The sequence below is a fragment of the Sarcophilus harrisii genome, chromosome 1 (assembly GCF_902635505.1).
Source record: "Sarcophilus harrisii chromosome 1, mSarHar1.11, whole genome shotgun sequence".
Taxonomy (NCBI): domain Eukaryota; kingdom Metazoa; phylum Chordata; class Mammalia; order Dasyuromorphia; family Dasyuridae; genus Sarcophilus; species Sarcophilus harrisii.
This window is the reverse complement of record NC_045426.1, coordinates 684,528,866-684,552,281: the sequence shown is the minus strand read 5'-3', so window position 1 is coordinate 684,552,281 and position 23,416 is coordinate 684,528,866. Positions and strand designations below refer to the sequence as shown.

Sequence of the window (23,416 nt, the reverse complement as noted above, 5' to 3'; positions counted from 1 at the left end):
TGAATGTGCCATTATGAGCCAGCAATAATTCAGAGGAAACAGATGAAGATAGGGGAGTAAGAGGCAAAAATGAAAGTATGAAGGATCATCATCCTATAGCCTTCTTGGCATGGGAAGAGCAGAAGGAGAGGGAGAAACGGGACATAAATTTTATTTTGTTGTGAAAGCTGTGTTCTGCATGTTTCAGGATTTCTCAGAATATCCTGCAGAACTCAACCCCCCAAAAGAATTTCCCCCCAAAGAGCTTTATATTCCTCACTTATAAATGTGCCGATTAATGATTCATTTGGAAGAGGGGGTTCCATCATTTAAAGGGGGACCTGAACACAGGAGGCTATTGGAACTGGCTGAAGAGCCCTGCCATACTTTATGGGACTGTATCAGTTTAGAGTCCACATCCTAGAGACTGGTGGTCAGCTCCACAAAGCTCCTGAGAAAAGATGTCTCAGGAGGAAGGAGAGCCTCTCTTTTCCCTTACCCCTCATTCTAGCCCCCAATCAGAGGAAGACTTTGCAAATGTAGAAAGGAACAGAGGATTCTGTGGTAGGAGCGTTCCTGAAATGGATGATGTGGTTTATCTATCGGGCTGAGGGCAAACTAGACATGCCACATGGAGAAAAGACAGCCTCAGATTGAGAGAAAGCTCTCCTCTGACTGATGGGTACTTGTGAGGGCTCCCTGAGGAACAGAAAGGGGCTCCAACCAAAGCACTTTGGGGGCTATGTCACATGGACTCTAAGTGTGATTGACTATGCTGGCCCTTGAACTTGAGTAGGCGCCCTTTCCAGGCAATGTTTTGTGTCTCTATATCAAATAGGACACTTTTTAGTATATCAGAAATGAGCTAACCAAAGTACAGGAGTGTTTTGGGGTAAAGCCCAAGGTTGCTGAAGGGTTATTTTGTTTCTAGTCCCCTGAAAACTTGTTTGTACAAACTGATTTGCTTGCTGTCCCTCTCTTTAGATTGTGAACATTCTTGAGGGGGCTGTTTTTGCCTTTCTTTGAACTGCCATCGTAGTCCCTGGCATATAATAGGTACTTAATAAATGTACATAATTGACCAGTTGACTAGACTAAGACTTCTTAAACTTAAAAATGTTTATATGACTCTGGGTATAAAGGTATATAAAATCAAACATTTACTGACAACAAATCATAATTTCACGACCCCCACATTTAGTTATGAGACCCCATACGGGGTTGCGCCCCACAATTTAAGAAGCTGGGGACTAGACCATCTAAACCACCTTAGTGAAACTCATTCCTAACAGCTAAGGCTAGCTGGCTTAGGATAATCAGTGGGGGAAAGGGCTCATGAGAATGAGAAAACCATCCTTCTAGACCCTTAGAAATGTGAGGGGAGAATCAGCAGCCACCATCTAGTTTGCAACCTGCCTGTGTGAATGGAGGTCACTTAACTATTTTCAGCCTCAGTTTCCTCATTTGTAAAATGGGGGTAATGACATGTACCTTACAGGGAAAGATTGTGAGGATTCAATGAGATTATATAAAAGAAGCCCTTTGCAAACCTTAAAGTGCGATTTCCATGTTAGGTGGTGTTATTACAGTTACCAAAGCGTTGGTATGTTCAGATAGCCTTGATTGGTGCTGTTCTATTCTTGGATGTGACAGCTTGGATTGGAGCTAATTGATTTTTCATTTGAAAATCTCAGTGTTTCTTCAGGTTGGGTAAATAAGTTAATGGTCAGCCAGTCAGAAGAGACGTATTGATTTGGAGGAAGAACAAGACCTCAGGCACCGTCCCTTACATGACTGCTGCTTTAGACACAGCACTGTGATCTCTAAGCTGTGTGATCCTGGACAAGTCACATAGCCTTAGTCTGCCTCCGTTTCCATATCTATAAAATGGGGATGGTAATAATGGAACCTACCTCCTAGGATTGTTGTAAGGATAAAAAAAGGGAATAATATTTGTAAAGCACTATAAAAGTGCTAGCTGTTCATTAGTCCCTCCAACTGGGAAATGGCAAGACAAATTATGATATATGAATGTAACAGAAAATTACTGTGCCATAAGAAATGATGAAATGGGTGACATTAGAGACTGACTGCCATTTTCTTCTCCAGCTCATTTTACAAATGAGGAAATAAGGCAAGTAGGGTTAAGTGATTTATCTGTCACTTAGCTAGAAAGTATCTGAGGCTGGATTTGAATTTAGGAAAATAAGTTTTCCTGACTTCTGGCCTAGCCCTCTATCTACTGGTCACCTAATGCTCCTCCTTTTTTTTTTTTAAACAATCCAAATATTTATTAAATATATAGCATATAAAACATAAAAATATCATCATATATGGTTTACATGATAGGTTTACACAGGCATGAGTGTGTGTATGTGTGTTTTTGTCAGTGGTGACATAGTTAATGAATATTTGATAGGCGGGGATTTCAACAAAAGATTTTCTCACTCCAAATCTAACTTTTTCCCAACCTCTAGGAACTAAGAAAGGATATAGTCAGGAGAAGTAGGAGGATGATGTATATAAGGGCATTGTAGGAAAAAAAACAAATCTGAAGGACTTTAGCCACAAGATCAAAAGAGTGAAAATAGTACATGCCATTGACCACCTCCCTGAGAGGTGAGGAACTGAAAATGCAAAAAGAGATGTACATTTTTGGATGTGGCTAGAGTGAGAATTTGTTTTACTGAACTATAGAGCTATGAACTGAAGACTTTATTCAGGGTTGTATTTTTTTTATTTGTTCAGTGGGGCAGGTTAATTAAAAATACTTGTTGACTGAAAAAAATTACTTCTAAAAAGATTTGGCCCAATGTTCTAGCCTGTCAGTACATTTGTGGATGACACTCAATGGGCCAGCAATGGGACTTCAAATCAGTAAGATCTGAGTTAAAATCCAACTTCAGATATTTACTGGCTCTGTGACCCTGGGCAGGTCCCTTAATCCTGTTTGCCTCAATTTCTTTATCTGCAAAATGATCTGGAGAAGAAAATAGCAATATTTCTTCCAAGAAAATATTAAATCTGCCCTCAGATACTTTCTTGTCGCTGTGTGACCCTGAGCAGGTCACTTAACCCAGTTTGCCTCAGTTCTCCCATCCATAAAATGAGCTGGAGAAGAAAATGGCAAACCATTCCAATATCTTTGCCAAGAAAATTCCAAATGGAATCATGAAGAGTCAGAATGAAACTGCTGAACAAGAAGAAATGTCAACCAACGTGTTAACTATTCCTCTGAGCTTTGTATGACTTGCAAATTTGATGATAAAACAAACTACGCCTTTCTTCACATCACTGAAAAAAAAAATGGAACCGGGTGAGGGTCAAGCACAGATCCTTGAGGTTATTCAGTCCTGAGATTCCTTAAAGTTAACATTGAACTCAATGATGAGTCTTTGTGTGTAAGCATTCAATCAGGTCTGAATGCTCTTTAAATCCACTATCGTAGCACATCTCTCATCCGTCCCAAGAGAACAGCATGAAAGACTTTTTTAAAAATGCTTTGCTGAAATCCCAGCAAAGCATATCTACAGTACCCCCCTGACCTATTACTCCTATTGGCTCCCTGGATCATTCTGTTCTCTTCTATATGAACACTAAGAATTGAAGACAATCTTACTGGTCTATTGTTTGCAAACCCCATTCTTTTCTTTTCTTTTCTTTCTTTCTTTAAATTTGGGACAATATCAGGCATTCTCCACTCCTGTAATATTTCTCTTATTCTCCACAATTCTGTCTTTCAAATGGTTTTTGTTTTTCTCTCTGATTTTTAATATTTTTTAAATTTTAAATGTTTTTCAATTATAGGTACATTTTAAAACTTTTATACTATAATTTTTGAAATTTTTAAAAGATTCCAATGTTTATTTTCTATATCATCCCTTTTATTATCACTTCCTTTTTTATTTTTTTCTTCAATATTATTTTATTTTTTTCCAAATATGCTTTAAGATAGTTTTCAAAATTCATTTTTGTAAGCCTTTGTGTTCCAAATTTTTTCTCTCTCTTCTTCCCTCACCCGTCCCCAGGACAGTAAGCAATCTGATATAGTTAACATTTGTTTTTTAAAATTTTTAGATCCAAATTCTCCTCTTCTCTCCCAGAGGCTCCATCTGTGCTGTATGTGTGTGTGTGTGTGTGTGTGTGTGTGTGTGTGTGTGTATCCTAAGGGCTTTCAATCAGCAAAACTGTTTAGTCTTCTGTCAGACAATGTCACAATCTAACTTCTGTTCATATTTAACCAATGTGAAGCAAAACCCCCCAAACAAACAACTGTTTGCCTTGGGAAGGCAATTTAATATAGATTATATGTGTACAGCCTTGCAAAACACTTTCATTTTAGTCATGTTTCAAAAGAAAACATAGAACATGGTCTTTATTTTTTAAGAAGGATATAGATAACACATTTAAATGTGAATTTATTTTCACTGATATCTTGTTTTTAATAACTAATAAAAATATATATATGTATATTATATATATATATATATATATATATATATATGCCTCCTTTGCTCCTATCCAGTGAACTTCCTTATCTCTCATGTCACTGGTAGTGGCTCAGTGATTGAATCTACTCATTTTCCCAGCTTTGACCTGGGTCTAGCTGGATGGCCTTATAGCTTCTCCTTAATTAGCCTGGATGCATATCTCCCTATTATCCATTTCTTTCAGTACTTTCCAAAACACAGGTTTATGGGAGAGGAAACAAAATAAGGTAACAACTGAGCATCTCTACCCTCTTCCTGATCAGTTGTTGGGCTTCCATCTGCCTTAGCATTCTTCTTTTCCTCAATGTAGCTAAAAACTATTGGTGTTATAAAATGCCACACATTTTTTTTTACACATTCTTAGTCTCCCTCAAATTCTTCCCCCTTAAATGCTGGCTATGAGGATATGGCTTAGAAATAAATTTCTCACAGACATGGGGCTAAGAACAAGGGAAGGTACATTTAGATACGTTTTCAATCAAAAAGTCTTATTTCTTTTCTTCTGAAGTATTTACCATATGGCAGGCCCTGTGCTCCAGGGGACACAAAGGGGATACAGAAATGAAACAGTCCCTCTGGCAGAGAGCATTGGTGGAAACAGCATGTACACATGTAGCTACAAAACAAATACAGGTAACTGGGAGGGCACCAGAAGGGGAGGATCAGCAAAGCTGAGCTTTGAAAGAAGGAAATGAGAATGGCATGTGACAAATGGCCCAAAGGTTTAGTTAGCTGGACAGCAGAGGATGTAAAGGAGAATAATGACTTCTCAGTATGGAAGGGGGAGATTGAAATCATACTCTGAAGTCAAGAAGCCAACCAACATGCATTAAATGATAACCATATTCTAGATTCTGTGCTGAGCTGTGGACACAGACTGAACCAAAGCAATCCTTCCTTGCCTTTAAGCAGCTGTCATTACATCAAGGGAGACAGTGTGTACATTTGTAAGTAAAATACATACAAGATGCTCACTCCTTTGCCTTGCCAACCTCCAGGACACTGCTTTCTGCTGCCTGCTCTTATTCTAAGAACCTTAGTCCTATCATCATGATCACTGCGCCTCACCAACTCTGTAACTTCCCAGATCTTCTATCTCACTTTTCCTTGGTCATCATCCCTCTATATCTGAGGTCTCTGCTATTAGAATGGGATCAGGTTCGATGTCCTTTTGTATTTGGTTTCTTGGTGCACGTACAGTGCTTGTACATGCTAAAGGCTTAATAAAGACTAAGGTGAGTGAACAGTCAAGAGTGACTTGGAGGCTGCCAATCCTGGGGCCTGGAAGGATGAAGATGCCCTTGACAGAAATGGTTGGTTCAGAACAGGGTAGAGAAGGGCAGTGGTACTTGTTTTGGACATGTGGAATCTGAGCTGCCTAGCGGACATCCTGTTTGAAACATCCCACTGGGACTTAGTGATGGGGACTGGAGTTCAGGAGGAGAGCTGAATGTATCAGGAAGGCAAGAAAAAGGAACCATAAATCCCCCTTACGACAAATCATCTAGAAAAGCAAACACCTTCATTTGCATTTTTGTGTTGTCAAACTGTCCTCTGCAATGCAGGGGACAGATAGATTCTATGTACAAGGATAAAGTGCTCAATTAAAAAAAAAGAACTAGTGCTACTCTGTGCGCGCGCGCGTGTGTGTGTGTCTCACACACCCTTCCATTCACCTCCTTGGGTTGTATGTGGCTATAATAGAGCCATACTATAGCTATATAGCCAGCTATACAGTATATAGCTATACTATACTATATTTTGTTAATTTCCATGTATGGCTCAAGAAGGTGAATGGAAGCATTTGATAACAATGACCACTGTTGTCATTACTGGGCCATTTCAGAATAGCTTTTAGACTTTATTGAGCACATCAAGAACCAGGCACATTGAAAAAGATTCATTAAAAAAACACAGTCTGGAAAAAAACAATGTAAATTTTTGGAAAACATCAGAATTACAGGACCTAAATATATTTTTCTTTACTTTGTAGCTTATGTTTAGCATTCAATATGACAAATTTTTTATTGGTTTTAAATTTATCTTGGTTCTTTTGTTATATGTAGAGATAGTAGGCCAGCTGAGGTGTCAAAAATCTGAACTAAAAATTTCAAGCCCAGCGATATATGGAGCAACTGCCTCATGACTTCAATTCCTGGCAAAATTCTAGAATCTATTATTAAAGAGCTAGTGAGTGACTATGAGAAGAATATATTGATCAAAATGTCTTTATCCAGAACAGGACATGCTGGACTGATATCATTGTTCACTTTTTTGACAGTGTTATAAGACTGACTGATTGAAGCAATACATCTGAGCTATAGTTAATTGAAATTTTAGCAAAATATTTGATAATTTCTAGAATGACACTATTATGAACAAGGAGGTGTGCTGTCAATTAGTGAGAGTCAGAGTGGATTCTGAGCTAGTCAAAAGGACAGACCCCAAAGGCAGCCATTGGTGTCGCCTTGGAAGCAGGTCAGACAATATGCAGCAGAAAGGATCTGGCCTTACTTTTAATCAGTAACTTAGGTAAAAGCACTGCAGTCAGTATCCATACTGAAACTGCAGTTCGCCCAAACCTGGGAGGGACGATTAAGCTAACACACAGATAATGGAGTTAGGACACACAAAGATGCTGACAAGAGAGAATATTGAATCTCATCCAATAACTTAATAGAAACAAACAGAAAGTCTTATTTTTGGATTAAAAAATCAATTTCATAAGTACAAGATGAGAGAAGACACAATCCCTCTGAAAATAATCTTGGGGTTTTAGTGGATGACAAGGTGATTAAGAACCACTGTGCTACAGCAGTGTAAAAAGCTACTAAGAACTTGGACTGCCTTGAGAAGTTTACAAAGGAACATAACCTGGATGGGCTTGCGGTGATGTCATGAGGATAAATTATAAGAACTAGAAATGTTTAGTCTGGAGAAAAAAGATCTAAGGAGTCAAGAGAAAATGCTTTCAAGTGTTTAAAGGATTGTTATATAGAAGAACTGATTGTTCTGTTTAGCCTTAGAGGGCAGAATTAGGTACAATGTCAAGTTAAGCGAACAAGCATTTATTAAAACTCCACTATGTGTCAGGGGCAGCTAGGTGGGATAATGGATGGAGCGCTACATCTGGAGTCTGGAAGAATTATCTCCCTGAGTTCAAATCTGGCCTCAGATACATACTAGCCATGTGTCCCTGGGCAAGTTACTTAGAGAAGGTGGGATTTTAGATGGGACTTGAAGCCAGGAGATGAAGAGGGAGAACATTCCAGGAATGGGGGACAGGCAGTGAAAATGTTTGGAGTTGGGAAATGTGAGGAAGAGCAAGGAAGTCAGTGTCACTGGATCACAGAATTCCTGGAAGGGGAGTGAGGTACGAGGAGACTAGAAAGGTAGGGGTTCTAGGTGTAAAGGGCTATAAGCCAAACAGAATTTCACATTTGATCCTGGAGGTAATAGGGAGCCATAGGAGTTTATTGGCTTGGAAGGGTGGTGACATGCTCAAAATTGCTTCTTATGAAAAAGTCTGAGAGCTTAGTGGAAGATGTACTGGAATGGGGGACATTTCAGACAAGACACCAACTGTCAGGTGATTCAATAGTCTAGGCTTAAGGTGATGAGAGCTTGTACCAAGATGGTGGCAGAGTCAGGGAGGGAGAGTATATAAAGACAGAGTGAAGAGATTGGTTTTGAGGGGTAAGAAAGAATAAGGGGGGAAAAAAGCTACCTAGGTTGGAAGCCTTGGTGACTGGGAGGAAGGCTGGTGGTTACTTCAATAGTAATAGGAAAGCAAGGAAGAGGTTAGAAGTTACAAATAAGCAAATTTTGGCTTGACCTCAGAAAAACCTTCTGATAATAAGGTTACTCCAAAGTGGCAGGGAGATATTGCAGAAAGTAGAACACTAGTCCTGGAGTCAGAAAGGACTGAGTTCAAATGTAGCCTGACAAGAAAAAGCTTTTACAGTGGAGGGAAAGAGAGGGAGGAAAGGGGGAGAAAGTGAACCTTATTCTCATTCGAATTGATACATACATATATACATACTCAGTGGGAGTACAGAAATTTAGCTTACCCTGCAAGAAAATAGAAGGAGAATGAGATATGGGAAGGGGAAGTGATAAAAGAGAGGGCATATGGGGGAGGGAGTGGTCAGTACCAAATACTTTTGAAGGAAGACAGGGTCAGGGTGAAAGGACAGAATAAATTTTGGGGTGATGGGGGGGAGGAGAAATAGCAATAGTAATTGTAAAAAATTTCAAAGCAAGTTTCTCTGATAAAGCCTCATTTCTTAAACATAGAGGGAAGAGTCAAATTTACAAAAAATAATAGCCATGCCCCAGTTGATAAATGATCACGTGATATGATCTGTGCCTAAAGGGCTATAAATTCATGCATATCTTTTGATCTAATACCACTAGTACTTGACATGAATACCAAAAGAGATTCGGAAAAAAACGGAGAATGACCCATATGTACAAAATTATTCACAGCAGATCTCAAGGCAAAAAAATTGGAAATTGGGGGAGGATGCTAATCAATTAGGAAATGACTCAATAATATATGTGTTTATGGCATGTGTTTATGATGGAATATTATTGTTCTAAGGGAAATGATGAGCAGGATGCTCTCAGGAAGAAAAAAAACTTAGAAAGTACTCCATGAACTCAAGCAAAATGAAATGTACTATATACAAAGTAATAGCAACTGTGAATGACTTTGCTATTCTCGTCATTACAATCATCCATGACTACTCTAAAGGATTAATGATGAAAAATCCTATTCATACCTGGAGAAGGAACTGATTGTGTCTGATTACAGACTGAAGCATTCTCTCTCTCTCTTTCTTTTTTTAACTTAATTTTCCTTGAAGGTTTTTATTTTATTTTATTTATATATTAGAGTGGGAAATTTATGAGTTTTTTTCCACAATATGATTTTTATGGAAATGTTTTGCATAACTTCACAAGTGGTTTCTTAATTGTGGATGGGGATAAGGGAGAGAACCTAGAACTCAAAAATTTTAGAAACAAATGTAATTTTTTTTTTTGTTGTTTTGAATGTAACTGGGGAAAAATATCAAATAAATAAATAAAACAAATCTAGCCTGAGACACTTCCTAGCTGTGTGACTCTGGGCAAGCCACTTAAACCTTATTTGCCTCATTTTCTTATCTATAAAATGAGTTGGAGAAGGAAATGGCGAATCTCTCCAATATGTTTGCTAAAAAAAAAAAAAAAACCCAAATGGGGTCACAAAGAATGGGACATTGGTTGAAATGAATGAACCACAAAGTGGACTGACTCAGAAGAAAGTGGATGCAAGTTTAACAGAGGCCTTTAAGCAAAGTCTGAATGTCTCCTTGAGTGGGCATCTAGCAGGGATACTTATTCAGGTATAGGCTTTCAATAACTTCTGAGATCCATTCTAATTCTAAGATTAAAGTGTTCCTGGAGAATATAGCACGTCTCCTGCCCTATATGGCATGTTATGGTTGCAGAGGGGGCAGTGTCCTCGATAGAATGGCTTATGATTTGGTGCTACACCAAGTGGTCCAAGCTGTCAAGGTTAGATTAAAGGGAAGGATCATTAATGAGAACCAGCATGATGCCAACAACAATAGCTAATATTCCTATATCATCCTTGTAAATTTGCAAAGTGCTTTACAAGAAAATAGAGTGAACTTGACTTTGATTCTTGGGAAAATTTTTAGAAAGGATTATCAAAAAGAGAGATGGAAAATATTTGGAAAGGGAAGTGGTGATTCCAAAGAACTCGTATGGTTCCATCAAGAACAGGTCATGACACACAAATATTACTTCCTTTTCTGATAGGATTATTAAACTGTAGATGAGGGGAAATTGGATGTTTACTTAGATTTTAATAGAGTTTTTTAGAATATGGAATACCATCCTTAGAAATATGGTTTAGAAGACAACCCAGAAGATCCAGAACCAGTAGAATAGCTGGACACAAAGAATATTTGTTAATGTTCCTTGTTTACATGGTAGGATGCCTCCTGCTGGGAGATCTCCAAAGAATCTACTTAGTCTTATGCTGTTTCATGCTTTTTTGTTTTGGTCAGTGACTTGGATAAAGACATAGATGGCCTGTTTATCAAATTCTTAGATACTATCAAGTCAGGGAGGAAGAGTTAATTAACACAATGGATATTAACAGAGTCTGGGTGTCAAAGGCTCCTGAAAGACTCGTGCACTGGGATGAATCTAAAAAGATGCAATTCTAGCAATGAAAAAATCTTGTTCCCTCCCCCCCAAAAAAATAACTGCACAAATCTTAAGATTGGAAAAGCATGGAAATACAGCAGAACTGGGGGTTTTAGTGGACTCTTAAGACACCTTTAAGTGAGTGGTTCAAAGAATGGATTCAATCTTGAGCTGCCTTAGGAAAGTCTCCCCCTCCAGGAAACATTCCTGCTCTCTGCCCTCCTCAGATCCCATCTCCCCTTGGCTGTTGTATTCAGTTCTGGGTCCAGAGTTTAAAGAGCACATTGCTAAACAGGAGAGCATTCAGAAGACAAATGGGATGGCAAAGAATCTTGAGTTCATGACACAGAGGATCATTTAAAGGAGCTGGGCATGTTCACATAGGATAAATCCAAGACTTGAAAGAGCTTTAACTATCTTTGAAGGGCTCTCATAACAAGAGTGGCACCTAGATATAATTCGGACCTGGAGTCAAAAAGAACTGAATACAACAGACATGTACTGGCTGTGTAAATCTGGGCAAGTCACTTCACTCTGTTTGCCTCAGTTTCCTCATTGTAAAATGAGCTGAAGAAGGAAATGGTGAACCACTCTGGAATCTTTGCCAAGAAAACACAAATGGGGTCACATAATTGAAACAACTCAACAACAGAATAATAGCTAGCATTTCTATAACACTTTTACATCTGTAAAATGTTTTACAAATATCATTTGTAAAAAATAAAACTTGTAAAAAATTCTTGTTTTACAAATATTTCATTTAATCTCAGAGCTTTGGGTGGTATTTTAATTATTTTAATTATTCCCATTTTATAGATGAGAAAACAGAGGCAGACAAAAGTTTAAGTGAGTAAGTAAGAAGTTAAGCTGAGAAAATTTAAACTGAGTTTTCCTGATTTTAAGTGTTATCCATTGCACCACCTTAGCTGCCTCCTAATGGAGACAGGTTTGGTCTTGGAGGACAGAACCTAAAACAATGAGTGCAAACAGCAAATTTAGGCCTGGTATGTGGGAAAATTTCCCAACAATTCTAGCTGTCCCAAAACAGAATGTTTTGCCTTGAGAAATGGTGTTTTCCCCCTCCTTTGAGGTCTTCCCACAGATTCTGGATACCATTTGTTGGTTATGTTACAGAGGAATTCACAATAATCTTATGAGGGCTGGTACGGAAGTATTATTATGTCTATTTTATAGCTAAGCAAAGTGAGGTTCACTGAAGGGAAGTAACTCTCCCATGTTTACAAAGTAACAGAGGCAGGAGTGGAGAAAGGCTCTAAATCTGGCATTCTATCTACTGTATCACTTAATCTGGGCTTGAAAGGTGGGTAAGAGATGAATTGGCAGCTAAAAGGAAGACACTCAAGGTGAAAGAAATGACTGGAACTATGGGAGGGAACAGCACCACACAACAGTGGTAGGCAGGGATGTGACTGGAAGCAGTGGAGAATAACAGTAGAGTGGGGCCAAAGTATGCAGGTTGTAGAAGCTTTTTAACATTGATGTGGTAAAGAAAAAGGAAGCTAGGGAAGCTTCTAAGCAAAGGGAGTCTTGTAATGGGAGCAGGGTGGAGGAAATATGAGTCAGGCCGTAGAGTCAGGCTGATTGGAAAGACAAATGCACTTTGCTTACAGATAATGCATTCTTTAGCTCAGAGATCAGAAAAAAATAACAGAAAGATAAATCATAATCAACTAAAAAAGCAAAGAGCCCATTCCCATTTCTGCACCCAGACAAGGCTTACAGACACAAACATGAATGATAAAAATAAGGCATCATTCTATTTAAACACAATGAAATCCTACATGCCATGGTTCCCAACATTTTAGGTTCAGATATACATTAGCAATATCCGAGGGCTTCTATCCAGAGTTCCCTCTGAAAGAGGAGATGAAGTCATCATTTGGCTAATTTGAGTTAAAGCAAAGTGCAAGTAAGACAAAAGTTTTTGAGCAAGAAATTCATGAGCACCTCCTGTGGGAATAAAGCTAATTTGGGGTCACAGAATAGGGCCCTGATTCCCATAACCCATTGCACAAGTGTATGATTTCTTCAAAGTTCATGTGGAGTGAAGAAGTTATCTGTTATTTTGGTGCTTCAAGAATTCGTGATTTTGTCAATGAACATATTCCTTCCATGACCAGAGACTCCCAAACTTCTACAACTTGTGAAGATGGTCTCTGAGAGTTACTGGGACTGAAAAATTTATCACCCTGCAGTCGGTGAACGGTGATAACTCAGTGAGATTAGTTCTCAGGCAACAAACAATACAATCCATTGCTGGTAGTATAAAGGAAACCGTTTTGACTTGGGAATTGCTATAAGAGTTTAAAACCTTGCTGGCAGAGCCACTGAGAGTCCAGTCACAACCATGACATAAGATGAGGTTGGAATAAGACTTCAATAGAATGGAAAAGCAACTTCTAGCACCAATGCTACTGATGGTGAGTAAGAGCCTCATTTCTGCCATACAGGGCAGTGCCTCATCTTATTATTACACGCTTGCCCTGGGATATGTCAGGCATTCTGCTAAGGCTTACTTACCATCCCTTACTGTCAAGAAACATATATTCTAACAGAGAAGCTTTATTATTACTGTTTCCAAGTCATTTTTTCCATAAATGTTAAATATATTCCACACATGATACAGTTTCTTCCACAGACAAAAAGGCTATAATTAAATTTAACCTTTTCAACAATAAATAAAAACTGACATTTACAAAGAGAGTTTTAAGTTTTATAAAATCCTTCAGAACAGCACGGTAAGTACTATTAACTCTATTTGGCAATTGAGGAAACTGAATCTCCAAATAATGTGTTTAGGGTCACAGACAAGAGTGAAGTTCCCAGCTGATAGGACTTGAAAGTGAACTTCCACCCTCATCCCCATGACATGCTGTCCAGTATAACTCTGACCTGCCTTTCAAGTACACCCAGTGAATATGCTTACCATCAGACATTTCTACTATGTTGATAAAAACAATGCTGATGTATAATCTCCATGTCTTTTAGAACAGCCTATCTATCATAGGAGTGATTTTCATGACAAAAGTCCAGACACAGAGAACTATAATAAGCAGAGAGAACAATTGGGAGAAGCACCATCATAAAAATGAGACCCTTTATCAATCTCTTAGAAGGAACTGTTAATTAAAAAAAAACTAATTTACTGATGTTTACTATCTGTTGACTCAAAAGGAATAAATCACAAATTTTATTTAGGGAAAAAAGTCCTCCATACCATACATATTCCTCATCTCATCACTGTACTCTTCAGGTATGTATGTGGGGGGGCAGAGTTTTGATTTTTGGATTTTTTTTGGTGGGAGTGGGGAGGTTGGGTGCTCTTAGGTACAGGAGAATAAGCTCATCAATGAATGGAGGGGGCACAGTGGCACCCTCTGGTGCTGGGATGGAGAAAATAGGGTCACTGAAAGCAGTCCTGGAACCACTCCAAAGTTTCAGCTGCAAGCAGACATTACCCATTTCTAACTGACCTTCTTGCAAATGGCCTTCATTAAATAAATTTCAGATCATAGGGAAAAAAAACTGAAAAAATGCTTTGTTACAGCAAAGGAATAACTTTAAAGAGTCTTTTAAAATGTCATTAAATTTGCTGCGAATGAATTGAAGGAATATGATAATGGCTGGCAATGTCAAAATAGGGAGAAAAATTCAAAATGAATAATATATGTGATGAATTCTTTTGAACAATCAAAGATTTTTTCCCTAGGAAAAGAATATGACGACAAAATCTAGTTTCTAAGATAAATATCTGTCATTCAGCTAGTTCTATACTTTCCATGGGTGACTGCAGAAACTTGGAGTGCCATCCCAGGAGGTGTCTGGGTTTGTTTATAGCACTTCAGAATGTAAGATTGTTATGCTCCATTTGATACATCTTATTAATAGGATCCTATCATAGATACAGCATTGCTTTATTTGTGTTCCTTCAACATTACACTTTAATATATACATAAGATTTATAGACTAAAAAAAATAACAGATGAACTATAAAACCCCATTAAAATGACATACAAAAAATTCTTTCACAAAGACGTCAGGTAAAATAAAAGTTTGGCAGGGCAAATATATAAATCCCCCAATGATTCAGAACTAGCAAAATCAAACGATTCCAACAGATTCTCCTATTTTAAAAAAAGCAATACCAAGAAAAACCAGGTGATTCTTTTTATTGTGCAAAAGAAATGACATAAGACAACAGCTTTTATAATAAGTACCCAAATTAAAATCTCTTAAAAGAGCAAAAATAGCCATCAGTTTGTCATAATTTTTTAGACTGGGCCAAGAATGAAAGCTTAGGACGTGTTCAGAAATCTGCACTTGCCAACAACTAGGCTCTGATGGCAGTAAATGAGTATCTTTTTGGGGTGGGGGACTCCTTTTCAGTCAGCTACGGGATTTATCGGGTAAGACGGATGCCATCGCAGTGCGAACCACTTTGGAAGCAGCCATCGGACAAAGCGGGCCACGCTCGAGGGCCCCGAGGAAGCCGGGCGGAGTTCGCCTCGCAATGACTGAGTGCGTGTTGCGCTTTGTTTCCCAACCGCAGCTTCCCCGGCGTGCCAGGAAGGGATACTCACCCTAAGGGCGGACAGCGCACCTCGCCCAGGAGGGCGCTAATCTCCGCGGCGATGTTCAAACGCATTCAAAAGATGGAATGGCCCGAGGACTCCTCCCTGCATAACAAGCACCCTCGGAGGCACATTTTGCCACACACACTTTCCCTCCTAGACAAAGAGAGCCAGACTGTTGGCAGCTTGTCGGGCACCTGCAATGCGGCTCGCAGCCCTCCTGCGAGCCCACCCCAAGGGCTGGCCCGGCTCTGCGGGCTCCCGCGGGCCCCACGTCGCTGGCTCGGCTCCCCTGAAAGCCTCGGCCACCCCGAGAGCCCCGGGCGGCAGCCCGCGAGACAAGACCGTCCCGGACCTGGACAGCGCCGTCCGCCTCGGCTCCGGCACATCCTCCTCCGAGCGCATCCCCGGGCAGCTTCTTTAAGTAGCACCATTCCCTCCCTAGATTGGAAACACCTCAGCCCCACAGGACCCCCACCCAGCCTGAAAGAGCTGACGTTTACTTCAAAGGGGTGGGCTGTCTGTCTGACCTGCCCCCACGCTGGGGCTGACAAGCGCCCCCAAACACAGCATCCCTTCGGGGCTCAAAGAGGACCGGATTATTTTTGCTCCGCTCCCACAAACGGCCGCATCATCTCTTCCCTCCCAAGGGAGCTGAGAAAGCATCGAGGCCGGCATTGTTTTTTGGGGGGAGAGATGGCAGTTCCCTGGTACCCAGAAGCCCTTCAACACTGCCCCATAGTCTGAAAGAGGGAAGGGGCGATCGTAAAGGGCATCAGGTGAGAGGGGTTTATGGGACAGCGAGAGCTTTCTTTTCCGATCTGATTTGCTAACAACTTCGCCCACCCCCCCATCACAGCTCACCTGAGGGTGATGTCCTTTGTCCTTTAGGTGGATCTCCCCCTTCTCTCACTCCTCCTCCTCCTCCTCTCCTGCAGCTGCTGGGGCAGGTGGCCCATGGGCAGGGCAGGGGAAGGGAGAGGAGGAAAGAGGAGAGGAGAGGAGGGGAGGGGAAGGCTGGGCTGGGCTCTCCCTTCTCCCCCTCCCCTTGCTCTGGTCCTCAGAGGTCAGTCTGTGCAGCCAGAGCTCATCTCCCAGAGCTACCGGTCCAAATAAAGCAATGCACCCTGGGAATGGGAAGATGATGGGGGGAGGTGGAACTTGGGAGAAGGGAGGGACAGACTGGCAAAGAAGAGGGATGGAAGGAAGAGAAGATGAAGCAGGGCTGAGGAGGTGGGACCCAGCAAAGGGGTGGAGAGGTGGAGGAGGAGGAGGTGGTGGCAGGAGATGGGCGAAGACAAGGAAAGAGGAGGGACCACAGGATGGGGAAGGCGGGGAGAGGAGGCTTGGCCAAGTGCAAAGGCAGGAGGCAGGAGGTGGTGTGGGGGGTGACAGGAATAGCATGAGAGAAGTGGAAAAGGGGAGGAGAACGGGCAGAGAGGAGGAAGGCGGAGGACTAGGGGAGATGGGAGGACTCCTTGAATCTGAGATGAAAAAGATTACAGTGGTTAGCTAATTCATTCCCTACTTGAAGCATGATTGTCCTCCCCAATGTCCCCATCAAGTGTTTGGGAAATTAGAGATAAAGAGAGAAAAGAGAGGGATGGAGAGAGAGAGAGACGATGGAGAAGATGGAGAAAGACAAGGGAGAACTGCAGAGGAAGAGAATGAGTGGGAGGAAAAGATGGAGGAGGAAAAAACAGAGGCAATGGTTAGGGAATCGGTAGGAGGAAGAGGACAGAAGGAAGGACAGGATGGGAGAAGGGCATGAGTGGAGATAGTGGAGTGAAAATGGATGAAAAGGATACAGGATGGACAGAGGTTAGTTAAGAGGAGGAAGACACAAGAGGGACAGAGGAGATGATAGTAACAGAAGATGACTAGAAACAGGGATCTTCAGGATGAGTGGGAAGAAGGAGATAAAGAGAAGGCACATAGGAAAGGAGATTATGGGGGAGGAGGGACAGGTCAGTGGGATGCAGGGTGCACACAGGGAGATGGGACAAAGTAGAAAAGTGGCTGACTCAGAGGTAGAGGAACTTCTTGGAGTCCCCCTCCAGTGGTAAGATGCTATCATGTGCATCTAGCCAAATTGTTAAACCTCACTCCTGAATTGTAAAATATGGTGGTCCACCCCAAAGGATCCCTTCTAGTTCTAAGGAAGGGACTTTCCAGGATCTTGTAACTGAAGTTTGACGAAACAGCACAGGGTTAGGCCAAGGATGGAAGAAAAGACTTGAGGGTAGGTAGGAAGGAGGCCTGGAGAACAGAGTGAGTGAGGAAGAGAAGGGCATCAATTGTAAGATCATAGATTGAAAACTGAAAGCTGTCATTTATAGATGTGAATGAAGGGGAGGCAGAAGAAAGTGGGAGCAAATGGGGAATAAGAATTTATGTTTAATATTTATGTAGCCCCTACCACGTGCCAGCTTTACAGTTACATGCTGTGCCCTTTAAAAATGATCTCATTTGGTCCTCACAATATCCCTTCAAGCTAAATGCTGTTTTTAATCCCCATTTTACAGATGAGATTAAGTGACTTGCTCAGGATCTCACTGCTAGTAAGTAACTGAGACTGCATTTGAACTCAGATTTGTCTTCAGGCCCTGAGACTGGACAAGGGCAAAGGAGCTGAATCTCTTAAATTTTCCTTGGGAATATTTACCTCCAAAACTGGCAGTCTAGAAATCAGCTAATTTATTGTTTTGCTGGCTGTCTAGACTGAAGATAATGATGGTGAAAATGTTAATAATGCAGATAAATGGAAAAGTGTGTCGTGCTTGCATTTTTTCCTTCTTGAGTGCAGAATGCCACATATTTATCAGAGCGGGGTTGATTTATAAGAAGGGAGTGGGGGAGGCTCCAATGTGGGTGAAGGAGAGCATCGACAGGAAGGACAAAAAGAGGAGGCAGAGAAAAGACAGGAGGGAAGAGAGCAAAGACTGGGACAGAGGGTAAAGAGCAGGGGTTGGGGGTGAAGCAAAAGGGAGGAGGAGGAGAGGTATAGGGGAGGAGGGAGGGAGGACAGTAGGATGGGAGGAGGGATGGGTAAGGGGATGGAAGGAGGGGAGAGAAGGGATGATAGGAGAATACAGGTAAGGGAGGAGGCACAGAGGAAGGGGAGAGGAGGAGGACGGGAGGGGGAAGAAGAGAACGGGAGGAGGGATAGAGAAAAGAAGGGAGATGGAAAGAGAAGAGGAGGGATAGAGGAGGGATGAAGGCTGATCAAAGAAAATCTGGAAGGGGGAAGGTTAGAGAAAGGGAGAGGAGGGGGAAGAAGAATATGGGAGGAGGGAATAGTAAAAGGGAACGGAGTAGAGGGAAGACAAGGAACAGAAGGAAGAAGGCAGGAGAGGAGTGGGAGAGAGGGATGGAGAAGGCTGGAGGGGAGGGGAAGAGGGAGAGCAGCGGGGAGGGGCGGGACGAAAATCCGGAGCTGCAGATGGGCGCCGCCTGGGGGGTCTCCCTCGCGAGGATATGGGGTTCCCCCCGCCCCTCCCCCTCTCCTTGATCCCTCCCCCAGTTCCCCGGCGCCGGGGCTCAGCGTCCATACTCACTCAGTAGGGGGCGGCGGAGCTCCCCGCTTTGAGGGGGAGGGGAGGGGAGGGGAGGAGGGGCCGGCCGGTGGGACGCAGGCGCAAAGCTCAGGTGAGACCGCACTGCGGTTGCCTGGGCAACGCGGGGGGGGACTCGAGCGAGCTTGTACGTAAGTTGGTGCGGGTCGCGTGCTTGTACGTAAGTTGCTGGCGGTATTTGTGCGCGCCACCGCGGCTTGGGCGGAGAGGGAAAAGGAGGGAGCGCGTTGATCGAGGCTCCAGAGCCCAGGGTGGAGAGAGGCGGGGCAAGAAGGGAGCGCGCGTGCGCCCTCCTGCCAGCACCAGGTGGAAACTCAGCGCGCGCCGAGGGCCTGGGCCCAAGCACCTGCTGCGGGCGGCTGCGCGTGCGCACGGCGTGCTGACGTCGCCTCGTTCCCGTGGAGCGAGGGGGGCCGCTGGATGCTCGGGAGCCCGGTCTTTCCTTAATTCCCGATGGAAAACGCCAAAGCAGGGCGACAAGCATCTATTAAGCGCCTGCTGCGTGCTAGGCCCTATGCTGGGGCTCCAAGGAGACACTTCCCTCCGGCGCGCCTGAGCCCGGCCTGCGATGTTTTCTGAGTGTTTACGCGCCGAATGGATCCCGGGTTTTGTTTTTACTGAAGCAGAATGTCCCAGTCGTAGAAAATTACTTTAAAATCCTTGTTAAACCCTTAATCCTTAAATGCTGGGGGAGGGGCAAACCTCGGGGCCCCTCCCCTAACTCCCCAGTCTAACTCTGGCCCGGACTGAAAGCCCGCCCTTGGGCACGTGGGAACATCGTCCGGCCTTGGCTCGGAGACCCCGAGGGGAGAGAGCCACCTCTCTGAGCTAGAATCCGGCCTCACTCAGCCTCAGTTTCCTCAGCAATAAAGTGGGGATAATGAGAGAACATGAAAAACTGCTTTGCAAACTTTAAAGCACTACATAAAGTCTAATTCTTACTCATTGATCAATGTCGGTCAATAAACATTTATTAAACGCCTACTGTATGCTAGTCACGTCAGCGCTGGAGATACAAAAAGAGGCAAACGACAGTGTCTGCTCTCACAACCGATGAGATTAAATCTTAACCTATCGCCCTTAGTTCCCCCTTTAAATACAAGATTGAGAGTAAACAACCCACTTCTCACCCCCGTTCTCCTGTAACTTGATCCCCTTTCACCCTCTTGGACGCTCTTCAGTTTATGTCCCTCCGATAATGGGGCAACCAGAGTTGAAGAGAGAGCCCGGATGTGGCCTGAGCAGGACAGACGACAGAAAGCTGGATTCTCCCGCCTTCCGTCTCGCTCAGGGTCGCGCTGGGGTTTTGCTTGCTGCTTTACGCTCTTAGCCCATAGACAATCCTCTCTTCTCACTCCTCTTAGACTCTCTCTCCTTGGCTCTGGTTTCACTTAGTCATTTTTGGTTCTGCTCTTTTCTAAATGTTGAGTACTTCTGCTTGCTCATTGTTGCCGGTGACCCCTGGAATCAGCAAGACTCAAGTCCAGACCCACGCTTTTACTAGCTTTGTGACCCTGGGTGAATCACTTCACCTCTGCCTCAAGAGATGATAATAATGGCACCCACTTCTAAGGGGCGTTTGGAAGATCGAATGAGACAAAAAGAAAAAAAAAAGCACAGTGCATGACAGTTTTGTTGTTGACTCAAATGATAAAACCCATTCGGGGGACTGGATACTGGCATAATGTGCCATTTCCTTCTCCAGCTCATTGTACAAATGAAAAAAACTCAGGCAAACCCAGGATCACACAGTAAGTAAGTGTCTGAAACCAGATTTGAACTAATGAACACAAGCCTTCCTCATTCCAAGTCAGTGGAATCCACTGAGACACATACTTGCCCACTTGGTATACAGTGAGTGCTAAATAAATGCATATTCCCTTGCCTTGCTTTTCCTTTCCTTCTCTCTTCATCAGGATTGTAACACTTTGCATATTCATAATTTCATTCTTTAGAGCATCCCTCACAGTTGGGGGCTCGTCCGGGATAGGGTCTTTGGGGGAAACGGCTATGTGCACCCCAAACAGGGACAGGCGCCCACGGATTAGATTTCTCCATGGTCTCTGACTCTGGGTGTGCAGCCTCCCTCCATCTTAGACAATGACCCGAGGCAGGGATGCTCAGTGGAACACAGAATTGAAGATTGAAGGAAGTAGAGTCCTGATGGCCGGCATTTGCAGCCTGAAAAGAAACATATGTTCTCGAGGTAAAGCTCTTGGGAAGTCTGGGGGTTTATTGGCTGGGTCAAGGAAGACCCTGAGGGACTAGCCCTCTTAAATTTATTTTTGGTGTGGACTGCTGTTGACCCCAACGATAAAGGACTTTTCCTAAGGAAGCTCTCGGGTGGCTGTGGGGGCATGAGGGTAACGTAGGGCCTCCACCTGGGCGTGAGGGTAACATAGGACCTCCGCCAACACCTGGATCGAATCCAGGGTGGTATAGAAGCAGTCCAAAAAATTGTATCAGCTCGTAAGAGATAAGAATTCAGCCTCTGTGTTACAGGCTTAGAAAAATATCAGACTGAATTGTTGGGAGTTGGAATTCATTCAGAGTAGTAATCCTTTCAGAGTGGCTCAGAATGTGTTGGTCTTAGAATTTGGGAACTAGTTTTGGGCTTCTCAGGAAAGAAAAAAAAACTTTTTTTCTCTTTCTCTCCCTCTGTCTCTGGCAGTGGCTTTGCAGGATGGGGGAAAGAAGAGGAAAAAAAAAACATAGATTGAAAGTTTGGAAAGTTTTGAGAAAATAGAAGAACAGTGGCTATCACTCTTGTAAACAAGGAGTCTGTTATCAGGACTCAGCCAGAGAAAAGAATTCTCAAGGTAAAGCAAGGACTGGTGCTTAACTCTTTCCTGGTTACTAAAGAAAAAAACATGGGAATAAAGTATCTAGGTAGATTTTAGGAAATTTTGCAAACTAAAGTACTGGTTAATTTTAAAATAACTTTAAATTGGTGTGTGTGTTAAGATTGGAAAAAAAATTGCAGATGTTGGAAGGGAAGAATAAAAATAGAGTAAAAGAAGTAAATACTTGAACACAGGGGCGTTCTGACCTGTTGGACCTGTGGGAAAACTAGGCATACTTCTAAAAAGAAAATTTTCCAGGAGAAGAAAGAAAAATCATTATTAGTAAGTTTGCCTTCATGGAATTAGAGAACAGAAAGTCTAAGAAGACTAAACTGGGTAATTGTTTGTCTGCAATATTTGATTAAGAGTTTTGGAAATTTACTGTATTTTAAAGAGGTACTATAATTTTGAAATTGAAATAAAATTGAAATTGGGGGAAATAATTTTATTTGCACATGTTAGATTTATTCTGAGTGTAAAATCTTAAGAATCGTTTGAATATTGTGGCCTTTACAACTGAAGAGAAAAACTTTTCTTTTTGTATTATTGGGGGGGTTTGTGTTTGTATCTCCCTACTTAAATGGTATGTTGCTTTTTAAAAGTATTGGGTAATTTGTAAACTATATTATGAATTTTATGAAATTTGGTTCAAAATTAATTGTGAATCTTGAAGTTTAAATTTAAAAAAAGGTGATTTAAAGACAAGGGAAAAGAAATTGATTTACAAAAGCAATTAATAGTTTAAATAGAGCATCTAGTCAGAAGTATTTCAGAGACAGTTTGAGCAAGGAGGCATTGGGAAGAGAGACACAGAGAGATGGGACAGGAGAATGAAGGTGATTTAAGAAGGATTGCTTAGTAGAAGCAAATGATTTCAAGAAGAAATCAGTGGGAAAAAGAAGGAACTGGTTAAAAAGGGTAGTCACAGTGAGATGGCTGTGCGACTGGATGTGTTTTTGTTGAGGGGGAGAGCAGCAGAACAGCAGTGGAAAGCCGCAGCCGCTTGGTTCCTTTGGCTGAAGAAAACAAACGGTTATTTAAAAAGACAAGCTGCTCTTACAAGATGTTAATTGATTGAATATTTGTTTCTTTTGATAAATAATGGTTATGAATATTGAAGAATATGATCAGAAATGTGATCTATAGTTTGAAAGGGTTATTTCAAAAAGTTTAATTGATGTTTTTAAGAACTTTTCAGATTCTTTTTATGTGAAAATAGAAAGTTTTAATTAACTGTATTGATGCCAATTATCTGAAATGGGACTTCAAGGATAATAGTTTTTGCCTTCTACCTTTTGAAAATGTTTTTGTTGTGAACAATATGTAGTTTGGGATTTTTCTGTGTATTGGGTATTTTAAAAGCAAAATGATTGGTTTAATATTCAATTTATTCAAGATGCAACATCTACTTGGGTATGTAAGAATTGTGTGAATTTTCTGGAATAAATTTCTTACTGTTACTGATATAAGGTCATGGTAAAAAAGTGTTTGGGATTTCTCTGAAACTTTGGAGATAAAATTCTTTGGGCTTATAATTAATGCTATTTGGGAGTTTTAAAGCTCCGCTCTCTGATGTGCTTTAGATTGAGTTTTAACTGCTTATATTATGTTATAGTTATGTTCTTGCATTTTTTCCTGCTGTGACTGATTTCTATGACCAGAACAATAGTTAATAAGAACTATTAATGCAATTCAAATATGTCATACCTTGATGT

The 23,416-nt window shown here is 41.7% G+C and overlaps 1 protein-coding gene across 3 annotated transcripts in view; it reads right to left on the bottom strand.

The window, feature by feature from the left end:
- Positions 1 to 18,968, bottom strand: part of CCDC92 (coiled-coil domain containing 92) — a 49,608-nt gene extending 30,640 nt beyond the window's left edge. The window contains exons 1-2 of one of the 3 annotated variants that reach the window (XM_031948433.1): positions 16,148 to 16,702; positions 15,293 to 15,439 (exon numbers count right to left, since the gene is read on the bottom strand). The gene's annotated coding sequence lies outside the window, so the exon portion shown is untranslated. Of the gene's footprint in view, positions 1 to 15,292; positions 15,440 to 16,147; positions 16,703 to 18,840 lie in introns of those variants that run through there. The other 2 variants (XM_031948436.1, XM_031948435.1) reach the window with 2 other exon arrangements.
- Between the last annotated feature and the right edge of the window lie 4,448 nt (positions 18,969 to 23,416).